Source organism: Cheilinus undulatus, linkage group 1 (assembly GCF_018320785.1).
Source record: "Cheilinus undulatus linkage group 1, ASM1832078v1, whole genome shotgun sequence".
Taxonomy (NCBI): Eukaryota; Metazoa; Chordata; class Actinopteri; order Labriformes; family Labridae; genus Cheilinus; species Cheilinus undulatus.
The window spans coordinates 37,837,670-37,850,017 of NC_054865.1; the positions used below are offsets into that span (position 1 = coordinate 37,837,670).

At 38.4% G+C, this 12,348-nt stretch overlaps 1 protein-coding gene across 3 annotated transcripts in view; it reads right to left on the reverse strand.

Annotated features, from left to right (window-relative positions):
- The window catches only part of syt7b (synaptotagmin VIIb), a 191,429-nt gene that overhangs the window by 100,303 nt on the left and 78,778 nt on the right, over positions 1-12,348 (reverse strand). The window contains exon 5 of one of the 3 annotated variants that reach the window (XR_005991756.1): positions 9,649-10,374. The exons of the other annotated variants lie outside the window; for them this stretch is intronic. The gene's annotated coding sequence lies outside the window, so the exon portion shown is untranslated. Of the gene's footprint in view, positions 1-9,648; positions 10,375-12,348 lie in introns of those variants that run through there. 3 annotated transcript variants of the gene reach the window in all.

A 12,348-nucleotide genomic window follows, 5' to 3' on the forward strand; every position in this document is an offset into this window, starting at 1 on the left:
AAATTGGCCTTATTGCATTAAGCATTTAATGATGAGGTTAGTAGCAGCACCACATTATTAGGGTAAAGATGAGTCTACTGTCTGTGAGAGCTAATAGATGCATGCTTCAGTTTTTAAGACACACAAACTTTCCAGTGATCAGGAAACAGTTTCCCCTTCTGTATGACTTTAAAATAAATTATTTATAAATAAGGTTAGTAAATATTACTTTGACATTGCTTTTAATAAGCCATAACCAGGAATCAGTCTGAGACTCTCAGCTGTTTGCCATCCATGTGTTGCACTGTTATGCATGATGAGAATGGGAATGATGTCCTCTGAGTTTTTTGTCATTCAGGGAGGAAATTTTGTCAAGCTGGTGCTAAGGTGAACACTTTAATACTACCATGTCCCATGTCTGTTTCTGAATATTTAAAATGGATATGTGTGGGAAGCAGGCGAGAGTGTACACACCTGTTGCAGGTGTTATGGGAGTGGATGGCTGCAGGAGTTGGCGGTAAAGGTCAGAAATCCAGACTCAGGTAGACGGTCAAAGAAAAGCAGGGGTTTTTTTTTCACTTTTGCACCGGTTTTATCTTTTAACCACTGAGGTTGCTGCTTGAGCTGGACTGTTTTTTAAAGGAGACCTGCTTTGATTCAATGAGTTATGTCAGTTTATACATCTAAAATCAGACACCTTAACGTCACAGTTCTAGCTTGACCTAGATTGTATTTAATGTATATTTTGGTTTAAAAAAGGAGAAGAAAAAGGAGGAAGAAGAAAAAGACAAAGACAAAAATGCTGACTTTATTTAAAAAATAAGACCACTTAAATCAAGGCCATAAACTTCACAGATCTAACCCTGATGAGTCTATGGGAAACATGCTTGGATATTCATTGTGAGGTTGGATCAGTCAGCCTTGAAGTTAATGTCAAAAATAACAAGAATCCCCTCTCTAAAGCCCTCTCCTGATGAAACTTTTTCAATGCCATGTGCCTAGAGCAGTGCGTTTTAATCTTTTCTGCCTGTGTTTTCAGATTTCCCTTCAGGTTTTCTATTTTTCGACATGTTCAAAGGTAATTCGTTCTCTTCCTGTTATCGTAAGCCGCCTCGAGAATAACACATCCCATACAGCACCATCTCTTCCCTGGATGTGGGACTCAAAGCTTGTTGATTTTGAAGCTCCAGCTCCACCTCCCTCATGTTATTCATGATAGGATTATTTAAGAGATCAGAGTGTGTGGTTGGAACTGAAACAATGAGATTGTTCATTAAACCAGCTGTATACTAAAAAAAAAAAACATCAGGTGCTATTTTGTGGTTTACATGTCAAGCTACAAACTGCATGCAAAAAAAAAGAAATAAAGAAAGGAATCAATCCTAGTATTACCAGATGTGTCCTTATTTGAGCTACCAACATTGTGTTAGCATTCAGGATCTCACTCACGCCACTTTATAAATATGCCACAGTTCAGCACCACGGACAGCAACCTACACCACCACAGCATGATTCCAGCTGGTTTCTTCATGCAGGGTGTCTGTAAACACCAAGAATGAATGCATGGGGTGGGGGACAAAATTTCAAACAGAACTGAGCTCAAAAATAGGGTTGTGGATTATGAAACTTTATTTTGGTATTTAGTTTTTCTGGAGCTCTGATTTCTTTCATTGGTGACCTGTGTGTCTGCAGGTCTGTTGTCTCTGACATTTGAATGTGATTGTTCAAATGCTGATGTGACTGTTTCACTGTGTTGTTTTGATTTCTTTTAAGAAGACTTGGTAGACTGTGAAACTGAATTTCACTTCCTTCTGGGATACATAGAGTCAACTGAATCTGAATCTTTCACTCTTTCATTCGTTCAGTTTTGAGTACCCTTAGGAGTGACAGACCTCTTCCTCTTGGTTCTGCTTTGGACTGGTTTTTATGTAGGAAATAAAGAATGGGCTTGGGTTTTTCAATAGTCTTACATCATTCTTTAGGTGTGCAAAGAACAGGTACTGTGTTGCTTTTGAATGTTGTTACAATACTCAAAAGCTGGACTCAAATGAAGCCTGGGCCTGCCACTCACCTAAAAACCGTCCAGTGTGAACAAGGCCGATGGTCATACAGACTGGTGCGTAGGTGAGCTTACCCTGCTTTGCAGATAACCTGCAATAGCTTTATTTGCATGCATTAAAATAGAGTGAAAACATGGACATTAAACACATACCTTAATCTAATCTCTTCAATGTAAACCTGCTGAATAATAGGGGCATTACATTTTTACATAAAACATAGCAGTTTGTTATAATACCGACTTCTGTGTTAATTGGAAATGCTCATATCTGGATAATAATGAAATAACCATAAACAGTGCAGTCTTAATGCACATACAAAGTAAGAAAAGCTTCATAACCCCCATCATGTTTGTAAATGTTAGCTATAATAATATTTGAGTCAGTCTTTAGGGGAAACTTATTTAGAGCCTCATTATTTTGTGTTATTTTCACTGATGAGAGCTGATGTCGGCTTTGTGTCTCAGCTCTCACGTTTCATGATGCCCTGATACAACAGTCATATTACCTCGGCTGCTGCGCCCCACAAGCAGTCTGTAAGATCTCTCTTATCCTTAATTTAGAACAAGACCTTTGCCAAGAAGATGAGCTCATACCCTCCAAAATCCACTTTTCACTGCAACCTCTGTTATAAATTGACCTCATGAGCATCAGTTGCAGGAACTGGCCTCAATTAGAGCACTAATCATTGCTGGGAATTTTTTTTTCCCATTTTGCTCGACTGGAGACAATGGATGAGTATATAATGTCCAGTTCTGACCTCATGTTGAAACTGGTAAGATATACCAAAACATGCTTCGTATTGGTTTCTACTTGTGAGAAATTTCTTCTTTTTGTAAAAATCTGTTGAAAAAGGTAAAGGATTGAGATTTACATAAAAAAAAAGTTATCAGTCAGTTGGCAGAAAAAGAATAATAGCAGGGGATTTTTTTGTAATTACTTCATAAGAATCCAAACCAAGTTGATATCAACCATTCTTGATATATTACCTTATGCGGTGATAAACAGCGACATACTTTTGAGTGAAATTCTAGAGATAAGATGTTTACATTATTGGTAAAGCTGATCCTGTTATATCAGTGTACTGTTGCAACTTTGTAGAAATCAAATATACTTGAATATTCTAGAATGATTTTAAGTACCTCCACTATCATCTCCCATCCTGCTTGGGGAACAGGTTGATTGTTCAGCTCAGTTAATCTGGAGCTTAATGTGGGGTAATACAAATAAATTAGGCAGATAATTGCTGCCACTAGGTAATAAAGGCAACTGACTTCATCAATGTTCATGTGGTAGCATTTGATGAGATCTTTTTAGAAGATTGCTCATTCTAAATGATTTATATAAATGTAATATTTATATTTTAAATATGTGGATTGACTAACTTATATATATTCATCTATACAGGTGCATCTCAATAAACTAAAATATTGTGGATACGTTAATTTCAGTAACTCAATTTAAAAAGTTAACCTCATATATTATACAGACTCATCATACACAGTTTTAAATATTTAAAAAGTTTATTTCTTTCAGTTGTAATGATCATAATTTAAAGCTAATGAAAACCTAAACTTCATTACCTCAAAACATTGGAATATTGTGAAGAAGTTCAATATTGTTAACGAATGGTGTCAAACTCTAATCAGCTAATTAATTCAAAAATGCTGCAAAGGTTTCCTGAGCCTTTAAAGAGTAAGTGAACTCCCGGCTCAGACCTAACTCCACCCACCTCTGTAATTCAAAAAATGAGCAGAGAGTGAGCAGTTTGGTACTGAGAGGAGGGAGGGGAAAAGGACGGGGGTTTTCCAGATGAGATGGGAGTGACAGTGACATCCGCTTGTCAGAGAGAAACACAGAGTCCCACAGCACTGCTGCCTCATAGCAATCTTCAAGGGTGGAGGAGTTTTCCCTCCAGAGTCACCTGAATCAGGCTATAGTGTGGTGGTGGACCGTGGTAGTCCTGAGTGCTATTCTGAATGGTGTTTGGGCCGTTTGCTTCAGCACCGGTGTTCTGACATATTTTGCTTCCTTGTCAGATTTTGCTACTTATGGACTACCCCTATGGACTACCCTAACCCTAACCCTTCCAGGCGTGACACTGATAACGTAGGGCACATACGCGTGTGCAGAACCGCAAAGTAGCAATTTTTGATGGGTAGCAAAAAATGGCAGAACACTGCAGTTAATACTCTAGCTCTCGGAGCCGAAGCAGTGCAGGTGCAGGCAGGGGAAGATGGGAGTGGTCTCTGAATGGGAAAGTCAGTTAGAGGTGGTAACATTCTACCTTTTATATAGAGTTTGTGATGTAGACACCTACCGATGGTAGGTTTCTACTTTGCATAAGCCCCACCTTTTCAGAAAAGATTTTCAAGGCAGATGTCCATTTGAGCTAATTTAAAGATGTAAAATGCAGATTTTAATCAGTTTGGTGCAAATTTCAGAAATAACAGCAGCACTGATGTGTTTCCTCATTGTTCAGTCAGATACTCAAGTGTACAGATGAAAAAAAAAATGTTAAAGAGTTCACTATCTCTTTAAATAGTCTCTCAGTCTGGGTCAGTAGCCTACACAATCATGGAGAAGACTGCTGACTTCACAGACGTCCAGAAGACGATCACTGACTCCATGACAAAGGGTCATTGCTAAAGAAGCTGGTTGTTCAGAGTGCTGTATTCAAGCATATTAATAGACAGTTGTGTTGACGAGAAATTTGTGGTAGAAGAAGATGCACAAGCATCAGGAATAACTGCAGCCCTAAGAGGATTGTGAAACAAAGCCCATTCAAGAATTTGGGGGAACTTCACAATTGTGTACTGAGGCTGGAATCAATTCATCAAGAGCCACCATGAACAGATGTATTGAGGAATTTGGCTACAACTGTCGAATTCCTCACGTCAAGCCACTCCTGAACCAGGGACAATGTTAGAAGTGCCTCACTTGGGCTAAGGTTGCTCAGTGGCACAAAGTCCTCTTCAGATTAAGGTAAATTTTGCATTTGATTTGGAAATCAAGGTCTCAGAGTCTGTGGAAGGATCTGAGAGGCACAGAATCCAAGATGCTTGAAGTCCAGTGTACAGTTTCCTCAGTCAGTGTTGGTTTAGGGAGCCATGTCAGCTGCTGGTGTTGGTCCACTGTGTTTTCTGAAGTCCAGAATCGACACAGCTGTTAACCAGGAAATTTTAGAGCACTTCATGCTTCCCTCTGCTAAGTTTTAAAGAGATACTGATTTCGTTTTCCAGCAAGACTTGACACACTGCCAAAAGAACCAAAAGCTGTTAAAGTCACCATGATATTCCTGTGCTTGATTGGCCAGTGAACTCGCCGGACCTCAAACCCCACAGGGAATCTGTTGGGTACTGCCAAGAGGAGGTTGAGAGACACCAGACCCAAAAACATAGACAAACTGAAGGCCACTATCAGAGCAACCTGAGCTTCATAACACCCCGGCAGTGCCACAGGCTGATCGCTTTCATGCCACACTGCACTGATGCAGTAACTCATGCAAATGGAGCCCCAGACAAGTATTGAGTGCATATGCATGAACATCCTTTTCAGAAGGCCAACATTTCTGTATTAAAATATTTTTCATTAGTCTTATGTAATATTCTTAAGTTTAGAGGTGTTGAATTTCGGTTTTACTGTAAGCCATTATCATCAAAATTAAAGAAATATAGACTTTAAAATTTTCTCTCTATGTAATAAATGAGTTTCATTTTTTAATTGAATTATGGAAATAAATTAACATTTGCACCTGTATGCACCCGCATCAGCTATTATGCAAGTTCATCACTGCTGTAGACTGCATTCTGGTTGAAAATTTTAACATTAAGGAGCAAACCTAATCTGATGTTAAACTTAAAGGGTAACAAAACTAGTAAGCAAATATCAAGCTGTTTGTTAAGGCATAATAATATCTCTGGGTTAAAAGGTTAAATGTTTAATTGTATTGAGCTTTATAGTGTTTTTATAGTCATCTAAAAACTCAAAGTCCTTTTACACCTCAGCTCACATTTATCCTTTAATACCACATTCACACAGTGATGGCAGAAGCTGCTACATAAAGTGTCCATCACTATTAACTAATCCCCTGCAAACACATTCATGCACCTCTGATGCAGCAATGGGAGCAAACTGGGCCTTATTCTCTCGGCCAAGGACACTTTGACATGTGACTGCAGGAGCCAAGGACCAAACCCTGACCTTTTGTTGGGAGATAACCAACTCTACCGCTCAACTCTACCACAACAGCCTCCCAGCTGCATTAAACAATTAAATAATTTCAGTGGTATTAGATCATGTTAAAATCAACTGACACATAAAAGCTTTCTATTCATGCTGACTAAAATGTGTTTTTCAAGACAGTCGGCTTAAACTTGACTCGTCTTGGCATGCTGCCTGTAAAGTCAGCTTGCCCAGCTGATATAAATGATGTAATGTCAGGCCATGGAAAGTTCAATAAATGTGTGTTATACTTCGAGATGCAGCACATGCTGAGCAGTGTTTGGAGTCATACTGAGACCTCCTATCGCTCCAAGTGTAAACAAGAGACTGTGGCAGGAAAGTTCCTATTGCTCCAACCCTCTCTTGTTTACTCTGTTTTGTACACAGAAGTCGCATCGATAGACTCAGACCATTAAGTTAATAAATAATTGTAATGCAAATATTGTTTCATATTTTTTATAGGCTGAAGGGAAGTCTCCATAGTCTCTTAATTGTTTTCCTTGTCTACCCATATCCAGTTTACAGTTTCTCTGCCAACATGCCGTTAGTTTTACTCATGTGATAATTATAGAGTTTATAACACATCTGATTAGAGCTGCTCATCAGATAAATAGTCTTCATTAAACTGCTGCTGCCTTTCTCTAACCAAGTCCCATGCTTGTTAATCTCAACTGTGCTGCAATCTGCATAATGGGAATGATAATGGTGCTGTTAAGTGACAGAGGTATAGAATCAGTGTATAACTACAGAGAACAAATGATCCTGTTAGAAAACTTTAACTGGTACTTTTACATCTCAGTTAGATCCAAAAAAGGGTAGCTATACAGAGGAAGACTAAGGACTCTTGCTGTAAATATGCAGTCAGAAATACAAGTATAGATGCACAAAGGGCCTACACATTTCCACTGGATTACTACTTTCTGTCATTCTATAAGCACCTGCTGCTGTAAGTATTAATGCAGCTTCAAATGACAGAGTTTCTGACTCAGTGGATCTCAACCAGCGGGTCAGGACCCTGGTGGGTTTTAGAGCTGCCTTCAGTGAGTGGCCTACCTGTGCATGGAAAAAAATGTGGTAAACATTCATGATGTATGGAAGCCAGGAGAAGGCAAGACATATGGTGACTATAATAAGTATCCACTACCTTAAACGTTGAACCCTTTTATTGATTTTATAAATCAATCATCTATATATTTTGCCTTTTTTGACAAAAATATACAAAAAAAAAAAACTCATTGATGTCAAAGTGTAAGCAGATTTCTACAAATTAATGTTAATCTAAAAAAATATGTAATGAAGTCAGTATTTAGCAGATGAAACTTTGGCTGCAATCACAGCACTGAGTCTGTGTGGACAGGTCTCAATTAGGCATGCACATCTGGACACTGCAATTTCCTTTTATCCTCTTTACAAAACTGCTGCAAATCCATAAGGTTGCACATGGATCAGGCATGAATAACCTTTTTCAAGTCTGGCCAAAAATTTTCTATTGGATTGAGGTCTAGGCTTTGACTCAGTCACTTCAGATCATTCATCTAGTCTTCTTTAAACCATTTTGTGAAGCTTTCGTTGTATGGTTCTGATCATTGTCTTGCTGAAAAATAAATATTCTCTAAAGCCATCCCTCTCTTGCAGATTGTCTTCCAGGATTTGTCCTCTATGTTGCCAAATTTATTTTACCCTCAGCCTTTGCAAGCCTTCCAGGGCCAGCTGCTGAGAAGCATCCCCACAGCATGATGCTGCCACCACTGAGCTTCACAGTGGAGATGGTGTGTTTGTGGTGATGTGCAGTGTTAAGTGTATGCAGAACATATTGTAGTGTCTTGTCTGTTGGTCCAAAAGCACCATTTTGGTCTCATCACACCAAAAAACTTTCTTTCTTGACCATGGAGTCTCAACTTTATTTAGCTGTTTTGGCCTGCAGCCCTCATGAGCTTTTAAACATACATGCTTTTTAAAGCAGTTTTCATTTTGGGGCCATTTTAGATTTTGTTTTAGTCTTCTTTAGATTAAAAGAAAATTTAGTTTGATCATATTTTAGTCATTTTTAGTCAAAGGTTTGGTCTAGATTTAGTTAATAAAAGCTTGAAAAAAAAGATTGTAGTCAATGAAATGAAAATGGTTTTAAACGTTTCATTTGCCCTGTCTCTTAATTTAATCCAATGTTTTATTTCGTCTGAGGTCCAAACTGTAAAAGTTTTCATTAAATTTATTTCAGTGGCCCCATGAACCCAATGAAATAAGCAGAGTAGAAAATGGATGGATGGATGTTTCAAAGGATAAAAACTTTCAAAAATCTGTGTTGTGATTTCTCATTATGAAGATGTCGGTGGGTCCTGAGAGTAGTTCTGTTGAGAAACATCGCACAACATGATTGTTTTTAAAACGACTGCCTTCAAATTTTTAATTTATACATTAAAATCAAAGCTGAAAACTATTAATTTAATCACCCAATCCTTGATTCCTGTAAAAAAAAAAAAAACACCTGTTGTGCAACCTTTTAAACACTTAAGGTTTAAATATTATCAGTTGGTACATTCTGTGTTATGGAATAGACTTTTGACAAACCTGCATAATAGCTTCACCTTACAGAGATTTAGAGCAGTGATTGTCAACTGGTTTGACGTCAGCACCCACCACCACCTCCTCAGTGCCAATTCATCAGAATTTTTAACCGTGACCAAAGGTTTTTAATGAAAATGTTTCAGTTTAGACTCTAGATGGAACAAAGAAAGAACAGAACAAAGAGGCAATTTCAACAAAATAAAAGCACATCATAGAGTTTATACCACATTTGTTTCCCAGGAAGTCAGCGGTGACCCACTAAAATGGCTTTGGGACCCACTTTAAGGTCCTGACCCACCAGTTGAGAACTGAGGCTTTTTGTGTGGGTTATACCGAAACATTTTTTAAGATTTATTTGGGGCTTTTCTGCCTTAATTGTAGAGATAGGACAGTGGACAGAGCGGTAAACAGGGATGCGAGAGTGGGAAATGATATGCTGTGAAAGAGCCAAAAGTCCAGATTTGAACTTGGGCCACCCGCATGCAAGAGGCGCAACAAAACCACTAGGTCAACTGTGCCCCAACAGGAACATTTTCTAGGTGGTTTCGCTTTCACCTCTGCTTGGTTTTTCACATTCTGGCCCCAGCTTGGTTTAGATATATTTAGCTTCTGTCTAAATGTAAATCCCTCCAGAATCAGAGATGTTCTAGTAAAGACATGCATGACAGGAAAGAAGGACAAAAATGGAAATTTATTTTATTTATTTTATTTAACCTGTATTTAACCAGGATTTATTCCCATTGAGATACAAAAATCTCTTTTACAAGGGAGTCCTGGCCAGGACAGCGGCATGATAAGTTTCACATATATGACATTAGAACAGGACATAGAACATAGGTTACATCAATCAACAAATCAGCAGCTTTCAGCAGAAAAACATGTGCACACACTGGTCAAACATTCCCCAATTCTAGTTTTGAAATCTCCTAAACAAACACAACGCTACGTTATATAAATGATCAAAGATACATCAGTGTAGTCTGCATAGTTTGCATGTTTTCTGCTATAGATTGTGACGTGCTGTTCTCAGTATTGTGCACATAAACCATTCACCGCAGCAGATTTGGCCTGATATCAGCCAACTTCACAAGGGGCTGGTGGGTGTACTTTACACTGATTAGCCTTGATTCAGGCTTTTGTGCTAAACTGAAAGATATTGAAGTTTTACATTATTAGAGAGAAGTTTAAGAGGCCTTTGCTTAAATAATGAATTATTCCTATAAAAGCTTTTTGTACAGCCTTGATAAATAATCTCTACACTTAACTTGGTAAATGAAATAGTAGTTCTGATGTATAAAATGGCCAATATGTAAAAATACAAGCTGGTTGTGATGAATTGGTGTGTCCTTGTGGCTTCAGCAGGCCTCTGTAGCTCTCTCACAAACACATCCCGACAGCGTCCTTCCTCATTCACTCCCTGCTCTCTCCCTTTCTTGTGGGCACTGGTATCTTTCTGTCAAATGTGCCCCTTACTCTGTGCGAGTGCTCTCCTCCACCTGCTGTGCTTATCTGTTTGGTGCTCTGTTCACTCAGCCTGTGGTGCTGGGCCCTGGCACGACACACAGAATAAGCTCCATTAGTCACTGGAGACCTCCTGAGGAGCATCTCTTGCCGTAGGTCGGCACATCGTGGAGGGGGCCTCCACAGCGGGAGGTGACCCTTGACTGGCACAACAGAAGCGCTGCTGGAAGAGTGGCAACCAGTGGGAGGAACACAGATAACCAATTATACAGAAAACCAGAGGGGAAAGGAGGACTTAAAAGTCTCTGTTTAAAAGATTGCATCAAAGGAGCGCATGGAAACACTGAGACGAGAGTCTGAAGATGGCACTGTGTAGTCCTCGTGATTCAGAGTCAGAGGGAGGAAGCTGTGAGAAGTTTGGCAGGTAAAGTAGACAGCCGGCTCAATCTTGAAATCCCAGCAGGAGGTTGTTTATCTAACGTGTAGCCACCTGACCGCCCTGCTGGCTGGAGATCAGATTTACTGATCCTCACTATCAGAAGCACGGCAAGTCAGCAAGTATTTGTGACATTTACACTGTCTTGCATGAGAATTTCTATTTAAACGATTGTTTTTGTGTTTTACTCCACTGCAACTGAATAGATTTTATTTACATTGCATACTGTAAATCAACGCAAAATATGCAATCATTAAAGAGCAACAAAATATTTTATCTATTTTATCTAGTTCCAGACTTTGTTTCAAAATAAATAATAAGGCAGAAAAATCTTGATTGAACACAGACATTCTGAGATTAACTGCTCCTAAAAATTTTCATGGTTTTGCTGCCTTCATTTAAAAAATGGATTTAAAGGAGAGTGGTTATGTGCACATGTCAAAAAAGAAGTAAGTCCAGGAGTTATTAGTTTCATATTTACTCAGAATCACAAAAAAATAAATATCAGTTTCATCCTGTGAAGAAATTCTCGTCAAAGCGTGAGTTTTTAATTTTTGTGCCATTGTTGCTTCTTTCTTTCTTCCGCTGAATGTTGCATTCAGAATTATTCTAAAATAAAATAAATTATTTGAGTGCTTTTTTTGAGAGGTCTGATCCCTCCTACAAGGCCAAACCAATGGTCTTCACGATGTCACAGGTACGGTTTGCTAAACAAAGGGTAAAAGCCCATAAAGAATTCCAGGTTGTAACACTGCAAATGTGTCTAAGAAGCAAGAATGCTTATGCAAGGCAGTTCAATCATCATGAATGTTGTTTTGACCAGCCACACGCTTTAAACAAGAATAAAAGAGTTGGTCTTTGGTTCATGCTTCATACTCTACATCTCTGAACTCCCTCGGGTCTTTAGGTTTGCAGCAACTCTTGCTCCAAATCTTTGTCCAAAAATGCTGGCTGCCCGAGGGGGATTTCATTCTTTCCACTGCTTTCCCCCAAAGTACAGCCTAGAGCATGACATTTTTATTAGAAAAAATAAATATTCACTTCTCCTTGCAAGTCAGGATCATACATCAAGACATAGAGGGCCACTGAGCAAAAAAAAAAAAGTAATTTCTATACATTATATAGGTTAATCTTCATGTTCAACTGTTTTATTCTTGGTTTTGATGCTTTAACTTCATTAGCTTACAGCTAAGACACACTAGAAAATTTCAAATCTTAAACTATTTTAAAATCTTTGGAGACTGCAGGCATGAGGGCAGTTTCCAATGATTTTTCATTTATAGTCCTCTGTATTTATTTTGTTTATTGGGATCCCCATCAGCATTGGCACATGGCTGCAGCTACTCTTCCTCAGGTCCAGAACACAGAACATGAAATAGTTCACATTCAAATAGTACATATAATAATACATGAAGAAAAACACACATAAAATTTCATCCCTACCTCACCACTCCTACTCTAGACACAGCAAACAACACATACAATCCCAGATGATACTGAGTATGCTTCAAACAATAAAAAGACAATAATAAATAAAAACAAAGTAACTAATTAAGAGCAGAAAAAAAACAAACAAACAAAAAAAGTCATGAAATTAAAAAGTACCAAATAATGTGAAATTTTAGA